Here is an 18,883-nt window from a genome sequence, read left to right on the forward strand (position 1 = left end):
ACAAATGCAGAGTACTTTCTAAGCAAGTGAAATACCTCCTAAAACTGTGTGTGTGCTCTTAAAACTTCCAAAAACTAGGGGTCAGCCCACACAACCTTGTTATTCTCCGTTACTCTCAGATAACCAGCCAGTCTCTAGAAGTTTCTGCCAGGAATCCATGCATTTTGCATGGACTTTTTCAGGTGATTTACTGTGGACCTTGCTGCTGTGCCAGTCAGGTAGCTGTAAGTGGTTATTTTCATTCCCAGCCAAGTTAAGCCTAGTTCTGTACAGTAAAGCCAATAGCAGGAGATTAGAAATCCCCCGACTTCAAAGAACAGCAGAATGAGAAAGCAAACGTCAGCATGCTTTTTAAAAGGAAAGGTGAGCGGGGTGATACAGATTTACAAGCTCTAGACATCATTTACATAATAAATTCCACAGCTTCTCTAAACATCTGTCCTCCAGAGGGACACTGCTGAGGATCCCAATGTTTGTATCGTTCACAAATTGTGTAGCTCCAGCTCTCCAGGTAGTTCAGCGGTGACTTCTGCAGTGTGAGGCCAAGGCAGGAGGGACATGAGCTGAGCAAATGAAGATGTAGCTGAAAAAAAATCGCGAGTCGTCTGCAAGATGCCCAAGGAATAAGAATATTTTCCGTTCTCCTGAAGTACAATCTTTTCCTTCAGGATTTCTTCTGACATTGCAGAAAAACTTTCATGATTCAAATTAAGAGATATTAATGGATACTAAATAGGATTTGTTGGTTGTCAACGGGTTGGAAAACACCTACCGTTTTGCACTTGGCTGCAGTGGTTCTCAAAATATTTTACAAATACAAAGGACCTAAGCCACTGCCTGAAGAGTGGAAACAGCGTCAAGGCTCTCTGCCATGCTTCATTAGCTTGCTGTGCTTCATTAATTCTGCAGCATTTTTCGGGGCATCAGGATCAGGCTGAGGATGATTTTCCTCCCTAGTGAGAGCTGAAGCGCAAAGTAACCCTGGCAAAGCTAGAAACTTTCTGCCTCCAGACACTCACTGGCTCCATGGCTGTTGGGGACCCACAGCCCCAGCCACGCAGCCTCTGTAAACCCGAAGGTCTCACCCAACGCAGGCAGGAGGCTGCTTTTCCCCACCCCAGCATCGCGCTGGGAGAGGAAGGACCAGCACAGGCTGGGCTCCATTCGCCCTATCGCCCCTGGCCGAGCTACCTGGTTACGGACATCCCGGCTCCGAGGGGAGCAGGGGAAGCAGGTTAAGTGGTTTTATGGAGGGTGAATAATGAATAGAGAGGGTCCAAGCAGTTCAGACAGTGCAGAAGAGCACACAAGGAAGCAGTACGATTAGTACCTGGGCATTTTGGCATTGTTTGGCATTGCTCCTCTTTGCAAAGAGCAGCAAATACAGCACCGGGTATGACCCAGTACCCCCAGAAGCTAACAGACCTTTTTGCTTTTTTTCAGAGAAATGCTACAGCTTAGCTAGCCTAGTCCCTGGCTAACAAAAGTCACATATAGGAACTGCTTTTAAACACGGGCAGGCCTTGATGTGATGTATGCAGCTGGCAAACAGCCTTTCTACTCCTGGATGAAGAGAGCAGCGGCGTGTGTAGCCGATGAATTTGGGGCAGCCAAGCGCTGCGCGCACCGCTCTCCCCAGGCACCCCTGCAGCAGCACGCCTCCGCTCTCCCCTCTAGTGCCTCAAGACCACAGTTCGCCCCAAACGCGCGAGAATAACACATTTAATAGCTGAGACCAACCATATTTCAAGGTAGAATCGGCCCATTGCAGAGGTGTGGTTCCAGCGTGGTTTGCCTCCACGTGCCTTTGCAGGCTTTCCTCTGGTTTGCACTCCTGCATTGCCACCATTAATGAGGTAAATGCAGCCATAATACTTGCACATCACAAGTGTGGATTTTAGCATGGACATACGTAAGAGGACAGATAAAACATGCAGGAAACATATTGGTGTATCCCAGTACAGTCATCACTAATCATCATTATCAACACAGGTCTCATCGGAAAAGACACGGTGCGCCCTGAGCTCGCACTGGAGTGCAGGGCACTAATCAGCTTGCTGCAGGGGGCAAAATAACGGGTTGTTGTTTATATTTCATTCCTTGTCTGAGGACCTGGCAGCCCTTAATATTCTTTATTAATTGTTTGTTACACAATTGCACAGAAGAATAATATCTCCAGAAGTCCCTTTCTGACTGTGGTTTGCACTTCTATACATTCAAAATTTCACGGAAGGTTGAAGCTACGCTAAGGCACTCAGATTACAAGAGCCAGCTACGAGCTGGTCTGCGTGGTCAGTTGCTTCTGCATGTCCATCATTATTTCAGAGATAAAAGCTTCCTGAGGTATATGTCATAGCTCACTGCAAACAGATGTGGAACAGGCAACAGCACATCTTATACAGCAGTCATGTTTTCCATGAAATGATAAGTGAATATTTTACTCCTGGGAGCAAATCCAATTTGCTAATTCACCCACTGGAACAAAATAGTGCGAGAGCACTTTTATAGCTGAAAACAACATGATGCCCCCTCTCCCTGTATTGCAAAGATATCACCGACACTTTACATGGGCTGCAAATTCTGTGCAGAGGAAGTCTCTTCTCATCTGTAGCGTGTTTTCAGGCAACAGACTTGTGATTTACTATCAGCTGCTTCCAGAGCCAGCAAATGGGGATGCTGTGTCTGTTCTCTCAAGCCTGGTGAAGTCGCAGAGTATTTCAGGTTCTCATATGTCTGTGTTTGAACACCATGAATATTTCGCCCAGTAAAATCCTGCTATAATGTGTAGCGTAACAAAAGCTGTGTAATGATAAAATTTGTGACATCATGTTAATAGTATGTTCTTGGCATCCACCTCAAATTATGGGACTCTCCAAAATGCCTTTCACTATGTTCAGAAAGACAGCACTGAGCACTAACCTGGGTACATAATTCTGTTGACTGTTCCACACAGGGTTTCTCAGGCTGTTAGATTTCGACTCTGCTTCCCATTTCCACCGTCAGCTGTCTGCATAAGCACCCTGGGAATCTTTGCACTCATTAGTGCGGCAGTGCAGAGCACTCACAGCAATGCAATTACTGATGCCATGGCTTGCAGGATATTTCTGGCATCTGAGGAGGACCACTCTACAGATGGCCGTATCAGAAGAAGAGAGCACATAAAAATGGGATCAGATCATCACTTTCTGTGTCTAGACATTTCCTGGAAATTCTCTGTGGGTTGGAGGTTGCACAACACAAGAGGAGAATCACTGGATTCACCCAGTGATACAATACATCATTCCAAATATATTTTTAATAGGTACACTCTTTGGCATTTATTTAAATTACAAATTACCTAAATTACCAAAGTTCTGTAATAATATGAAATTATATATTGCTGTGTCCTCAGATAAAACATAAAAGTTCATAATGTTGGGATAATGAAAGAAAAATACTGTTACTGCTACGAAGTAGAAAAGCTTCAGATTTTTCCATGCTTGTTCAAGAAAACATTGACATCACAAAAGGTAATAGGGTGTATTTAATCAGCATTGTACAGTGCTAAATCAGCGCTGACCAGGAGGAGAGGGGTGTAGGGGTGTGTGTGAGCTATGTTTGTCGTTGGGATCCTGCGACCCAATGCTACATGCTGCGTCTGGGACACCTGCAAAGGGTTCTCCTCCATCACTGCCAGAAGAAGTTTCTAAAGCACACTGCATTATTTTTGTAAGCCATTGCATTAAGAAAAGGGGGGGAAAATCTACTCATCAGACTAGTGTCAAATAGGTGTGAAAAAGCAACTATAATGAGATTGGTATGAAACCACTGGGACTGCATACTAGGGCACAATAGTCTGGCATCAGCTATGCCAGCCACATCAGGAGGATCCACACCACCCTGGCTGGCCCTTTATCTGCTTGGCAGCCCCCCTGACCTTGGGAGAGTGGTACTAATTGCTTTCTCTCTGCAGGGCGTTACGCAGGAGCAATGGTAAATACTGCACGCAGAGAAAAAAAAAACAACACCACATTTCTGTCCTTCTCGGCTGCACGGCATGCTGTGGAGCATTCATGGAAGGTGCCTGCCATCAAATGCCACTACTCTGCAGCACAGAAATTAGAAATTTCCCAGCTCCCCAGTGGCAGGGAAGGCGGCTGTGCATGTGCTCTTCCACCCCAAAACATGGCTTTCCTTTGTATCCATAAAAAGCCAACTTACACTCCTTCCAATTAAGCTGTGATATGAACTGCACTTTGAAAGTTCTTAATCCATTTTATGGTTCATTAACTCAGAAAATTTCATACCCATGGTTAGCCGTATCAAAGAGGATGGAATGCCTGGCACCAATTAGTTCTAATAATGAGCTAAATTGTGCACAGATTTCTGAGTCTCTCATTAGTATGAGAAAATAGGACAGCTCCTCTCAAAATATCTTACCGGACGTTTCTTTAATTTGTCTTTGGCTAAAGACTACTCCCACTAGCTGATGCAGACAAAGAAACTAATTGATTTGATGAGTTGCAGAAGCCTGCTGTGTGGCACTTTCCCCTGCTGCTGAGCAAGGAACCATGGCAAAATAATAGTGTCGATATTGCTCCGAGATTTTGCATTTCTGCTAGTTCATGTTTTTACTTCAAGGAGGCAAATACACGTCCTGTTTGTGTCATCAGTTCGCTCCGACACTGATTTTCTTTCAAGAAGGATTGATCTGGCCGTTTGTAAAACGTCTTAGGAACTGCGGGTGCCTTCCAGGTCAGGCATCCTCCCTTGTCGAGGGAGGAAGAAGCTCTCTGAGCTGGGGAAGCTAAGGAGGACCTGTGTGCACAAACTGGCCCTGGCTGGGAGCCTGGCTCTGCAGCACCGGCAGGTGGGGGCTATTTCCAGCTCTGCATTTTCAAGTCCCACTTAAAATATTAGCAAAAGAAACAAAGGCAGATGATAGCATGTATGAGATATGTGTCATCCTTATATTACAAATGCTTAAAGGAAAGGATAAGGTTAGCGGTCACCTCTAAAGAGACGGACATTAAAGTAACTTATGGTTCCTAAGTCTACCGCACAGCCTGTAACACTGTCTTCCCATAGTTTTACTCAGGGCTTGCTCTTTTGCAAGACTTTTTGGTACTGCTGGAGTATAAATACTCACTAAAGAACCTGAAGAAGTGAAGGAAGGATTTCACTGTGTCTTCCCCACAGCTTTCCTGAAAAAAGAAACATGTCTCTTGTGCTATTATTGCTTGAGCTAAACCAGAAATATTCCTTTGCCATTAAGAGGGAGGCACGCCTTGAGAACTAAAACATAACTCTTATTTTCTTAGAGCTGTTTGCATGCTGCTAGCATGCCTTTCAGTCCTGCCTCTTTTCTGCAGCCCAGGACAGCACAAAGTCTTCAAGGCACTGGGGAGGAGAGAGACAGAAGGGGAGGGAGGTGCCAGTGAGGGAAGCACAGCCCTACTTCCCCACGGACCCTGGGGCTGCAGGCAGCGGCGTGACTCCTGACGTGAGCAGAAGTATCTGATTTCCCAGTGTCTTGCTTGTTTTTCTGAGAGACAGACTGGTATGTCAGAGGGGTGCTTGCGTGGACCCTAGGTTTTCCAAATCTCTAGGAGGACTGCCTATAGGTGAAAATCTGCAGGCTGTCGTGCCACTGAGATGACCTGGTGTCAGGTTTGTTGGGCGGCATTACTTTTCATGCACATCCTTTACCTTCTAGTAGTCTAGCAGACTGGAAACGTGGCAGCTACGAGGCTGGCAAGCTGTAAGATTTTCCGTCACTGACAGTGAAAATATAAATGATCTGCGTCGTTTTAGCATTTTGATTTGGTAGATGCTGGCAAACACTTTGCAGTGTGAGCTGCTGCATGCAAGCGATGACCTTCAGGAATGCTGGCGTCTCCCCGTGGCGAAACAGCAGGAGCATGAATCAGCAGAAGGGAGCGGGGAAAAAATGATGGTTAAAAAAGAGCCTGCTGTTAGCAGTAAGTTAAAAAAAAGTTTCCTCCTGGTCCTCCAGTCAGATTTATTAGCAGAGACCTTGGCACCTGCACAGACCCCTGCGCAAAAGCCAGGCCCATGCTTGCAGATTTATTGCACAGTCAGGGCCTTCGCCAGCTCAGTCACCGCATTTCACCCTTTCTGTAATTTAGATTTTAAATCCAAAAAGAAACAAAACCATTCTTCCAGTGTTAAGTCTAAGCACAAACAGTCTCCGAGTGAGCCTCTGCAAGAAGGGCATAGAGCCCTGAACCTCCAGCTCTGTGCAGACACGTGTACTACCAAATTTAGAGAGAGCAAGCACCAAGGGGAAGCCCAAAGCAGCAACCTCGCAGAGGTTCTCGGTTAGGCTGAGCCATGAGCCACCCACCCAGGCACCATGCCCACGGAGACACGGCGGCACCACGCAGATGGGGCCACAGTGGCAAGCCGCTGCTGCTGCTGCCACAGTCACCCGCCCTGCTTGGGGCTACCACGAGCCCTGCGTCCCACCCCGCCTGGGCTGGCAGAGAGGAAAAACGAGCTCCCACAGCGGTGCTCGGGATAGAGGAGCCGCCTGCCCTCGCAGCCCGGTGGGAGAGGGTGCCAGGCCCAGGGGAGCTGCCCTTACGCCGAAGTGCCTCCATGCAGCCATGCCTAGAAATGCAACCCGCTCCCTGCCGCTGCTCGGTGCATCTCTCGCTGCTGCCTGTTTCCCCCGAGCGCCGGCTGCCTTCGCCGCTGACACGCCGCTCTGTGCCCGACAGCTGCCGGTGTCTGCCTTCCCGGCGTGGAGGACAAGAGGTGACCCACTGGGATGGGCCAGGGGAGGCGTTTTCTCCAACCTCCGAAGTAGGGCTCCCTACCAGCTGCTTGGCAAGAAACCACAGACAGCTCTGCAGCACCCTTCCTGACAAATTTAGGTGCCTACGGTTCAGGTTTCCTTGCGTATTTAAGTCCCACCAAGGTGTTTTGCACCTCAGTACCCATCAGCCACGGCCCCTCGGCACCACCTGGGCTACGAAGCAGCTTTGAATCCAGCATCAAAGCACTGTCTTTGTCTGTGCAATTCTGCTTAGCTACACTCACTATTTTCTGCCTGCTGTCAGAGCCTGCCACGTAGTCAGGACCTGCCTGACCCATGGTGTCACCCAGCGCGGCGTCCCAGACCCCTGAGCGGGTCCATCCTACGGGGACGCCCAGTGCCCAGCTCCTCTCCGTCCATCTCCACTCTTGCTGACCAGCGGCGGTGCGTATTTGCCAGCAGCCGGCATCGCTGCCCCTGCCCCACTCGCCCATTCCCGTGACGGGGAGTGGGATTACACCTGGCACAAATAAGACGTGGTCCCTATTTCCACAGAGGGCCTGATCGTCCCCGACAAGAGACCTCTCATCGCGGCCAGCAGCGGACGAACCCCCAGCTACAGATGAGGCTGGCTGCCCGCGACGTCCCCTGCGGACCCCAGGGCACCGGGGCTCTTTTGCTTTCTTTACACATTTATTTTCTTTTTTTCTCACCCCAGTTTTCTCCCTGGCCGGCGGGTGTTCTTCTGCCTTTGCTTGGATCTTCCAGCAGAGGGGGATGCAACCTCACCAAAACTGTCCTCCTCGCCCAAAGCCTTCAAACATGCCCTCACCTTCATCCTCACCCTCACCTTCATCCTCGCCCTCACCTTCATCCTCGCCCTCACCTTCATCCTCACCCTCACCTTCATCCTCGCCCTCACCCAGGGCTGGGCTCCCTGCACAGCATGGCCCCCCTGGCCCGGCAGTGCTGGCACCCACACCCCAGCACTCCCCGGGCACACGGGCACCGTGGGGTCCAGCAAATCTTCTTTTATTGCACATAATAAATCCAAAGCAAGGGGTTTGATCTATGGTAAGCTGTTAACGAGAGATGAATGGACACAAACAGTGACGTGATGCCCATGTGTCAGCCCTGACCTCCACGGCGTGAACATCTTTGAGGTTTTTTTCTCCAGTGTTGTCATGGACAAGGGGGGAGATAATCCTGGGAACTGGGTGTCACTGTGAAACGAGGGAAACAGAGGGATGTTTATTCCCAGCCACAGTGGCCGTGTAATGTACAGCAGGGCAGAAGGACAAGACAATCTCATTTAATGCTTTTTAATCAGTGATATTCAAAGTCCTTCATAAAGCATCGTACAGTCAGGGCAGCTGAGGCAGGGACGGGAGAAACGACATTCCCAAAGGTAGCAGGCAGCCAGTCAGGCACAGATCCCAGGTGCTGGGAGCTATAGTTTCACTTGGGGACTGCAGACCAGATACTATGAAGTGATGCGCAAGGAGGTGTGAGTTTTTGCTCAGGTATCACTCTCTGCTGCGGTCCTACAGCATCGGCGTGGAGAAGCTGCCCGCGCTCTTACCTTGCAGTGAGGGAGTGGCCGACATCTGCCCGGCAGAGGAAGAAGCAACACATCTACAGGTACAACACGACCAAGTCAGTTGAGCTGCACTGATTTACACCAGCCAAATACTCGACTCATTGCCTCAGCACCTAGTCAGAGTCCAAAACTGAACAGGAGGAACTTTATGTCTGTCAATGCTGAAACCATTTCTTGATCAGGTGCAGAGGAACAGAAGGGAGCACCCAGCCCGCTCTGCAGTCTCTTGCATTGGATTCTGTGTGATCTGGTTTTCTTTATTGTCCTTTATTGTCTCCACTGGAAGTTATGTTCCCCATTGGCATTTCATGGAGCACAGTCGTCTCAGGAAGCTGGGCACCTCGCACACCATCATGTCAGAGACCTGCGCTCCAAGGTTATTTCCTATCAAATGCTCCTCCTTCCAGCCGTCCAGTTATTTTCTCTTTGGCTAAATCATCTGAAAATAGAAATAGTCTGCAGCCATCCTAGTTCTTCCTGCTCTATATGCACGAGCAGGAAAGGGAATTTAGGATTTTACTTTAATGCCATCCATACACAAAAGCCTGCTGGAGAGCATCACTCTGATTAGCTCTTATTCTACAACCAAGAAAACAAAAAAGAATGAAAATAAGGGAGAGCCCAGCATGTGGCTTCTGTGCCTTGCTGCTTCGAGGCTCCTCAGAAAATCTTCCTGGTTGCTCAGGGCCCTCATCAATGGCATATTTGTGAATATCCCAATAATCGGTTGGCTTTTATCTGCTTTTAATAATGAGTAAAAGAAGGGCAGGAGCAATGTAATGGTTTGCTCACTAGCACATCAGAAAACTTTGACTCCATTTGGCAATAAACCAGCCCAGTGCCTAACCTTGAGGCCTCCCCTTCGCTCGGTCATTGCTATTGCAGGCAGGTAAACACCTCCAACGTCTCAACACGCAGTACAGGGCATAACACAGCCGTAACAGCTTCATAGCTGCAAACAATGCATCCCAGCTCATGGAAGCCTGAGATGGAAAAATTTGATTTAGATCTGGGAATTAAATTAGCAAAGGGATGAAAAAGAAGAAAAATACCTCACATCCAAGCACGCATCTTTGGCAGAATTCATCGCTGGAAAAAAATGTTAGGATGTAAATTTGCAGATAGCTCTGATGCATGACGGACTGGACCGAACTCCGTGTTCTAAACTCCCTGAACTTTGAGGATTTGATGCAGATCCAGATTTAAAATTTCCATTGGGGATTTTCTCACTAAACCCAGAAGGATCTAGTTTCTCTACAGAGGCTGTACCAGATATTAATTTGCCCCTTCTCCCTCTGTGTACTGTCCACCCCCCTCTTTACCCTTCTGCAGTTTATGTGCATCTTGACATAAGGCACTTACAAACCAAGTGATGATCTTGGTTCTCCCTAGATGTGGGGCACTCTGGTTTCTGAAAAACTGGGCTACAGAATTTGGTGCGGGTATCTGCATATGGATTTTTAAAATAAACTTAATCCCAAATAAAGCTCATCCAAAGCTGTGGGCACTCAGAAATCATGTTTAAAAACACAGGAACACAGGAGAGACAGAATGCAAACGATGCATCCCTTCTTCCCATCCCGCTAGGCGAGCACCAGTCATGAGACTCACACAGCTTAAATCCTACTGTTACGCTTTCCCTCCAGACAAATCCTACTTTAATAAAGTGCAAGGGAATTAGCCAAACCGCCTGTTTCCTTCACGCTATAGTATATATAAGCAACCTAATCCATACGCCAAAGCTCCCACCGCCCTTGAAACCCCTCAGCTGGGATTTCCCATCAGCAGCTCGCAGTCTCCCTCCTGTCAGCTCGCAATTACCTTTCCCTTCTGGGGCACGGGAAGGAGAAAAACGCGTGGGCACCTGCCAAAACGCATCCCTGCGGCTCTCCTTCCACGGCGTCTGGGTGACCCCCACCTGAAGGAGAAATGCACAGCCTGGGTGCCGGGTCGAGGAGTTAGACACCAGACTAATTAGCGCTCGGCTTTGCTAGTTAAAAAGGCTCATTTGGCTGACCTGACCAAATTCTTCCCGTTGTTTCGGTCTACCCCATCGCTGCTGGGTCTGATCAGCTGCCCGGGGAGGGGGGGATTCGGCTGATCAGATGGGGAGGGATCCCAGTCCCGCTGCCTGACCTGCCCTTCACCCCCGCCTGGCAGGGGCAGCCCAAAACTCTGATGAAAGAGAAAGGAAGTGCGAGTCAGTGTGAAGACGGCATTTCATTTACATGAGATAAGCGCCTTCATGTAGCAACTAGAAATCAAGGATAATTGGCGTGGTTGGGAGACTGGTGTCTTTTGTTACACAAGGCGTAATGGGCCTCTTCGGAGGAATCAGAAACCAGCGTTCCTGCGAGTGAATACTGCAGCCTGGAACGGCGATGTGCTACATCCTATTTCTCAGGAAGGAGGAAGGAAGGAAGGACACGTGAAAAGAAAAATAGCAGTAAATGATCCCGCTTCATCTTTTTTTTTCCTGTAACTCTTCTGGCCTTACAAACAGGAACTTCATTTTAAACTAAAAATAAAGCATGATGCCTATTTCACAGTTGCAGATGGGTGTTTCCAACTGCGCTGCTAGGTTTCAGCCCCTTTCTATATGCAGCCTGAGCAAGGCATGGTAGGAAAGTGCCTCGCTTTGCATTTGCTATATTTACATTTCATCAGTTATCAGGAGAACAGGATGTCCCAGGGGATCTGAAATAGGATACACCGCGCTCTTCATCTCCTGGTCAGTTCAGCCACGGGCCAGGTCCGTATGACTGATACTGTTTGCTTGTCTGCCCGTGGCTCCGGTACCGCCGGCGGTGCCCGGGCGGGTGTTATCCATCCCCAGCCCGGCTGGCACGCGGGCCGAGCTGCTCTGGCATCCGCGGCCTTCCTCCAGACCAAGTCTGACACGTGTGGCTGAGGCAGGGGAGAGCTGGCGGGGGGAGAGTGGAAAGCTCCTATTTCTCTTTCTGCCACACCTTTTTTTTTTTTTTTTTGGCAAGGGCAGAGGAGATTTATTCTGCCCTCCACAAAATCAAGTCTGCGTTTTCCCTCTACACTTAGCTTTTCATACTAAATCCCCAGCAGCCATCAGGAGCGTTTCAGTACGGGGTGATGGAGCGCAAGCAAACCATTTCCCAGGCGGAGCAGTGCCGAGGCATGAGCAGTACCCCTGGCACGGCTCCCCACAGGAGGTCTCGCAGGGGTGCAAAGTGCAGTCGGAGAGGGTGGGTGGGCAGATGGAGGGGGTCGATACCCAGTTCTCTGCTGGAGAGGTTACACCTGGCATTACAGATCCTGCAAGGCAAGGAGCCGTCTCCCTCGGAAGCACGTTGGATGCCCTGCCTTCCTTACCACCTTGGATTTAAATGTCTTTCTTTCTCACACGTTGGGCGTAGCTGCCAAGCATTGTGCCTTCTGTACATCACTCCACCTTGATTTCAAACCACTTTAGCTTGTGTTTGGGAGTGGTTTCCAAGCATTCAGCTCACCCATATCTTATCCACACTGGCTTCCTTTATGAGCTGCACCCGCTACAGGTCCAGAGCTTTAAATGCAAACCCAAACAAATATGTGGTAGTGCTTCCCATTCCCACTGGGCTGGCCTGGAGTGGGAGTGGAGTGAGTCAGGAGTACCATAAAGGAAAGTGAAATAGATCCACCCTGAGCAGATGATAGGATCAGGGCAGATTAGTAGCCTTGGATCAGATTCAAGGGTCAGCATAAATCTTTAATCTTTGCAAAGTCCTAGAGACTCCCTCCCCTACACTCTGTCTCACATGCATACACACCAGGCATGACTAAACAGCTCTCTGCGGGGATGGCAGACACTTCAGAAACTCCCGGCTGGTTTTGGTTTGCAAAATAAAACAATAAAGCTGCTCTCTGTTCTGTAAACGTGAGAACTTCCCTATGCAGGCAGATCGCAACTGATGCAAGCCCTGCTCTCGACATGCTGCCCGGGGACCAGTGCCACACTGCGGTCACCGGTCCCGCCAGCAACCGGGGGCTTTTTGCCGACAGGTCCCCTCCGGTTTGCTCCAATCTCACAGTCAGGCTGTAAAACACTTGGCTGCTTAATGCAGTCGGGTGAGAGCTAAGTACAATCCCCACGTTGCGTCTTATTAGGTCCCAACAAAGCGACCTGCCAGGACGTCATTACTTATTATTCCTCTGTATCTGTTCCCCACTGACGCTGTGCTCAGTGGACATAATCTGGATAGTTCCCAGATTTCACGTGGAGCTGCAAGTGGTTTGTTTGGCATAATCGGGGTGGGGGAAATGCCGGGCTGCCCTGGGAGGGCGCTGTCCGTGGGGATGCGCTGCACCCTGTGGGGAGCGGAGGGGCTGGAGGAGAGGCGTCTGCCAGCTTTGCACCCAACTGATGCACTAAGGGAAAAGAAAGGGGAAAAAAAAAGAGCAAAAAGCCCTGGCCTAGTTTTTGTTTCATTGCACTGGGCTCAAGCTCGAAGGATGTGGTTTGGTGGTCAGTGCGTAAAACAGCAAATGAAAAAAAAAAAAAAATTCCTTTGATTTAATCCAGATCGGGTCTGTGCATGCTTTTCCTGCGGCCATCGGAAAATCACACGAGGGAAAACCCGGCCCACGGTGCCTGCGGCTGGGTGCTGAGGGACGTGGTGCAGGTCCCGTGGTGGCCCTGTCCTGCTCGGAGGGGTGCTACATCCTACCGAGCAAGGTCTTCCAGGCATACGTGCCCACACCGGCTGCCGTCCCGGCGCCTGGAGGACCTCAGCCCCCACCGGGGCTCCAGGACATCCATCTCCTTGCTGTGCGGCAGGCTCCGTCTCAAGTTTCTTGATAGATTTATAACAATTCAAGTCACTCTCGCTACCACTCTGTGCATAAAGGGCCAGGCAATTTCTGTATAAGTGAATATTTATATATTCCCATAAACATTTTTAACGGGAAATTGCCTAATACGTCTTATTACATGGAAAGCGCGAGCAGCTGGCCGAGGGAGCCTGGCAGTGCTGCTGACAGTGGATGTGTCGGTGCTGCTGCACCTCACAGCTGTAATCGTTTCAGGAATCCTTTGACTCATCTTCCGAGTTGCTCCAGGATCTGCACAGAGATCTCGGTCTTGCCGGTCTCCTTAAAAAACACCTTTGCCTCACTGCTGGGTTCAGAAAGCTCCCGTGGCAAATGCCTCCCGACCTCAAGTGCCCAGGTGTTTGCCGGAGCCCGGCTGCAGCTGGAAAACCCCTCTGTGGTTAATGCCTCACCGGCACGCAGCAGCCGGGGCTCCTGCTCGTCGCACGTGTGGCAGTGCTATGGCGTTGCCAGAGCAGGTCCCCAGCTGGCTGCCGGCACCGGGGATGAGCATCTGCCCCGGCCATCCCTTGCCCCGAGCGAGCTCCTACCAGGTCCTGGCCAGCCCCACATCTGCCCAGCTGTGCCGTGCCCTCGGCCGGCAGCTCTTCTTCGTTTTTCCAGGGCTGCAGAGACGCAGCGAGAACTCGACGTGCTCTGAAGCGCGGGAAAGCTGTCCTCAGGGTCGTCTGCCCCACCGAGGTGTCGGGGCGCGGTATGGTCCTCGCAGGTCCTCGGCTCCCGCCTGGGGACCAAGGATGTCACCGAGCGCTGCGGTGCGGGGCTGCTCTGTTACTATGGGGACGAGCACCGCGGGGACGACAGGAATAAATGCAGAAAAATCCCCGGCAGCTTTGCCGGGCCGGCAGCAGGGATTACTGGGGTGCCGTAACCTGCCCCTGCCCGGCTCCGTGACCTCCCACCCCTTGCAACACCCGGCTCCTTCGTATCTTTTCCCAATCTGCGAGGCTGACGACTCAGAGCTTTACACGCGGTTGTGGTCACGCTGGCCCAGAAACGCCTCGCGGCGGAGGCGGTGTGCCCGCTGTCCTGCCCGCTGCTGGGGACCGGCCACCGTCCCTCGGGAGCCGCATGGTGGGCGAGGGGTCTCGTGCAGGGCACGTGGGCTGTGGGCACGGCACGGCGCGGTGGGCAACGCGCGTGCTCCACGCTCTTCGCCAGCACAGGTTTTGCAGCGGCCGTGTCAGCACGGGACGCAGAGCACCCGGCAGGTTTGCACGCGGGATCGGATTGAGTCAGGCGTCGCACACTCACTCCTTATTCATTCGGCTACGTGAGCCGCCAGGCAGAGGCTGAATTCTCTGTGACCTTTGGACACTCATTTAAACCATGGAAAGAGTGACGGGCAGCCAGCGGGCAGGGAAAACAGGCAAAATAGCCTTTGCGAGACGGCAGCAGATGCTGCTGTCAGAGCCTCCATCCCGGAGTGGTCCCCGAATTGGGGCGAGCAGGGTGCCCATCGCCCCTAAAGCCTTCCAGCACCTGGTGTGGGGTGGTGGGGCCGACCAGCATCCTCTGGCCTTCTGTCCTCCAAAACCAAGCGGTGCAGCTTGTGGGATGCCTCTGCGCTGGCGGTCACCTACCTGTCCCTCGTGGGGCAAGCCCCTGCCGCGGTCTGCAGACCAAAAGCCGGGCTCAGACCCCGAGCTGAGCCCCGGCCCGTGGCCTTCAGGGGCTCCTGCACTCCTGGACCTGCTTTTGCTCATCAGACACTGCCATCCCGCCGAACCCAGCAGAGATGCTCTGATAGAAACGGCCCCGAGGAGAGACCGAGACCGGCTGCGTGCTGCGGGGAGGGAGCCACCGCGGCGGCGGCCGAGGCCGATGACAGCTTTCCCGAGGGCATCGTCTTCGAAAGCGGCTCTTCGGAGGCCGGGTGATTCAAGGGGAAAGCTCTGCAACAGTCATTCTGGGAAGTTTCCATTTGAATTGCTGCAAAGAGCAGTTTTTCCATGATAAACAGATTGCTTCAGTTCCCCAGAATCACTTGGTGGGGCGGTGGGGGGGTGGGCACCGCCACCCTCTCCTTCCACAGCCCTTCCTGCACCGGGTCCTGAGTCATCCTCCACCCAAAATCTCGGCCGCCGGGGACGGATGCCCGATGGGGACGGGGATGGGCAGGGCCCCGGCGGGATCCACGCTCGTCGCCGCCGCGGTGCCCCGAGGAGCCCTCCTCCCACACCACAAGGGGAATTCAGCCCCAGAGCAGCCGCTTACAGCTTTGAGGTCAAACGCTTGTTTGAAATCAAGAACCGGAGAAAACCCCTCCCCAGCCGACTCCCGACCGGCATCTTGCAGAGCCAGGGCCACCTCCTGAAAAAAACAAAGAGCTCGGGCTTTTTCACGTGCGAACCGGGACTCCGGCGCGCTGGTGGGTCGGACGCTTTGACTGTACGGGCAACAATTACGGGAATCCCTGGCTGCCCGCCCGCCTTGTCCCCACACCACCCGGGTACGCTCGTTCAAGGCGGGGGGGTTGCCCAGGTAAGCTCTCACGTTTAACCTGCACCCCCAGAGCAGCACCCCAGCCTTGGCTGACCTTCGGGAGCGTTATATTTTGGCACCGCCGCGGCCGCTGCGCGTACGGCTGTTGCAGCCGCTGCGGAGAAAAAGCCGCTCGTCTCCTCCCTGGGTAGACACCGAAACCAGGTCGGGTGCCTCGTGTCCTGGCCGGCTCCGAGGCAAACATCTAAGCGGTAGAGATCAGCGAGGGAGAGGAATCCCACTCCCTGCACCTCTTTAATCCTATGGAATAATGCATACTATGATGTGAAATCTGGATGCGGTCCAGCACTCACTGAAGGCAATGACAGACCTCCCACTGATTTCAATGGGAGCAGGAGCAAGCCGGGGTTTTTAATCAGCATGGTACCAGCAACAGTAATAGCTCGTCAAGCCCCGGCGTTACCCGTGCAGCGTAATGCAGCTAGAATATATTAGAATGTGGTTGCCTATGCCCATAGGTCACATTTCATCTCAAATCACACCAATTTCACAACGACACGTGTTAATACCACGCGATAATCATCAGCGACCGCCTTCCATTCGCGATGAAATTTTACCCCGCTGCGCACCGATCGATAGCTGAAGTAAAACTCTGCCGGCAGGTTTCCAAACCCCCCCTGCAGCAGGAGGAGAGCGCTGGGAAAGGCCCTGAACATAGGCATAACCTTATTAATGATTCAGCGTCAAGAATAGAAATAAGAGTTAAATCTTCCGTAAGCTGCTCAGCTCCACATTCATGTTGTATACATCCTCAGGCAAAAGTGCAAATACGAACTCCGTGCATACCCCGTGACAAGGATAAGTAATATTTCAGGCCCAACTATTTGCATATTCATCAGTACTTTCAAAGCAGAATATGTCTTTGCCTTTTTTCTAGCTGCCACTAAAAGGAGACACACAGCAAGGCTACCGGGAGAGCCCCGCACGGGAGAAAGGAAGGTTGCAATACTTCCAGCAGCACCATGGGCTGAAGGAAAGATAAAGCTGTATTGCGGAGAGAAAACTAATTATTCCTTCTTGTGTGACAGCTCTGGCAACGACAGACCGCTACCACCATTTTTTGGCCTGAGCGTTGTTCAGAAAACAATAAAGTGGCATCCCGCCCTGGGTAATGGAATAAAAAGCAGAGGTCAGGGGAGTAGATAAAGTGGGAGAAGCCCAAGGCTGCAGAGGGCTGACCCAGCTCTTCCCTGGTCAGCATTTTCACCCCCAGAGAACGCGATTCTCCAGCCACAGCCCAGCGCGGAGGCCAACGGACACACATGGGCGCAGGACAGCGCCGAGCCGGCCGAGGGACGGCGTCCTCCGGCAAACACTTACCTGCCTTAACCAGACCTGCCTTAACCAGACCTGCCTTAACCCGGCCATGCCCCAGGACTGTCGGCAGCCCAGGTCCCGGGCAGGATTGCAGCTCCGTGTGGGTGTAACGAGTCGGGTACGGGGAGACTGGGAGCAACCAGCCCGGGACAGACCTTATCCAGGTCCCGTTTTCCTGAGAGCAGCAACATGCACAAGAGGAGCTGGGGGATCTGCCTTGTTATTTTGGGGCATTCCTTGGTGTTGCTTTTTGCAAACTAGTCCCAGACTCCTCTTGTTTTCCCTCAGCTGTGTGGTGTCACCCAGCTTTCCCCCGTTTGCAGTTTTTAACGAGGCACATGCAGTGAAAAGCCCTGCCCAGCCAGAGCTTTACTGTTTTGCCATTTCCAAAGGCACTGGGCGTAATGGCACAATAACTGACTTCATGGAGCAATGTGCCCAGAGCAGAAACACACCCGGGGGAAAGAGAAATGTATAAGAAATAAATTATTTCAAAATGCCAGGTAGAAATATTACCCTCCATTTCTTAAAACCCCAGCATGGGAGCGTAGGTACCCCCTCCATCGCGCCCACCATTTCTAGCGGTGCAGATACTGCTTGCCCAGCCATCGAGACCAGGGGCGGTAACGGACATATTCAGTGTAGGGGCCAATTAGCAGCTTTTACCTGGCCGGCTGCCACTGAGAGGGACTTGGATACTTCTCAAGTGCCATGAAGCGCTCGGAGAAGGGCAGTGGGAAAGGTCTGGAGCACGGAGGGGGAGCTGCGAGAGCTGCGTCTCCTGGCTCCGGCAGCACGCCGCGAGTCGGGGTTACAAAACACGAACGCCCCGTGTCGCATAGCGAGAGTCGGTGTCACCGGCTCCGCTGGCTACGGTTACGCGACGTGACCCCAGCAGAGTAATTTCACCTCCAGCCCTGCGGAGCTCGGGAGCGGTACACGGCACCGGCCTCTGCCCCCGCCTGCCCGGGCATTCCCAACCCTCTCCTTCCATCCCGAGCATCGCACCAGACGTCTAAAGGGAAGAAAGACTTGCTCAAGACCTGCTGCTTTTTCCACGATGAAGCAGCTAAAGCAGAAACAGCAATTATCTGGTTCAGTCTGGTGCTGCTGGCCTGGAACATGCCATGACAACGTGTTTCTTGTTTCAAAGCCTCTTTTGTACTAGGACACAGTTCAAGGGATCTTGCAATGCCTGCATTTGTAAACACGCGGCACTTGCAGCTACACGCTTTGCAGATGGAAAGCCAGGGCAGAGCAGAAGGGCACTTCTCCCCGCCGTGGCCGTGTCACGGCTGGGGGAAACGCTCCCCCTCGGCTCGGTGTCTGCAGGCGGACGTGCTGATTCAGGGACTCGGGAGCCCTGGGGCTGGTTAACCATGCGTGGTCCTCAAAAGTCACGGCACGTTCAGAAAAATGGAGTCCTGGAAAAGAAAAAAAAAAGGGGAAAAAAAAAATCACAGCAAAAAATGTGCGTCACTGCAGATTATTTTAGGCCCTGGTCCATGCATAATGCAAATAAGCAGCTCCCGGGGTACATGCCTGTAAAAACCATCCAGTACCACAGCACTCGGTTATAGGAGCTTTCCAAACAGGTGGTGAAAGGCTAAAATTATGTGTCTCTGTGTCCTCACTGGGGTTAGGAAGGGCCCTCGCATTCAGGAAGGCGCTTATCCTACCTCCACAGGGCTGGTATAAAACAGGACCGAGACATCAAAAAATTCAAGAGCATTTCTTTCCTTCTGAGGCAATCCTGCACTCGGATTAACCAAACCACACTCAGCATCTCTACCATCTCCTTTGATCTGCTCTGGCCCGGGCTGCCTCCTCATACTCACTCTTCACGCACTCTGGCTTTA

The 18,883-nt window shown here is 51.8% G+C and overlaps 1 long non-coding RNA gene across 1 annotated transcript; it reads right to left on the reverse strand.

Moving 5' to 3' along the window:
• Nucleotides 1-8,102: 8,102 nt before the first annotated feature.
• LOC142042664 (uncharacterized) lies at nucleotides 8,103-11,193 on the reverse strand. The gene is made up of 4 exons (XR_012653821.1): nucleotides 10,378-11,193; nucleotides 10,182-10,298; nucleotides 9,413-9,449; nucleotides 8,103-8,799 (listed from the first exon to the last, which is right to left on the reverse strand). It is a non-coding gene; the product is annotated as an uncharacterized LOC142042664 (long non-coding RNA).
• Between the last annotated feature and the right edge of the window lie 7,690 nt (nucleotides 11,194-18,883).

The sequence above is a fragment of the Buteo buteo genome, chromosome 21, assembly GCF_964188355.1.
Source record: "Buteo buteo chromosome 21, bButBut1.hap1.1, whole genome shotgun sequence".
Classification (NCBI taxonomy): Eukaryota; Metazoa; Chordata; class Aves; order Accipitriformes; family Accipitridae; genus Buteo; species Buteo buteo.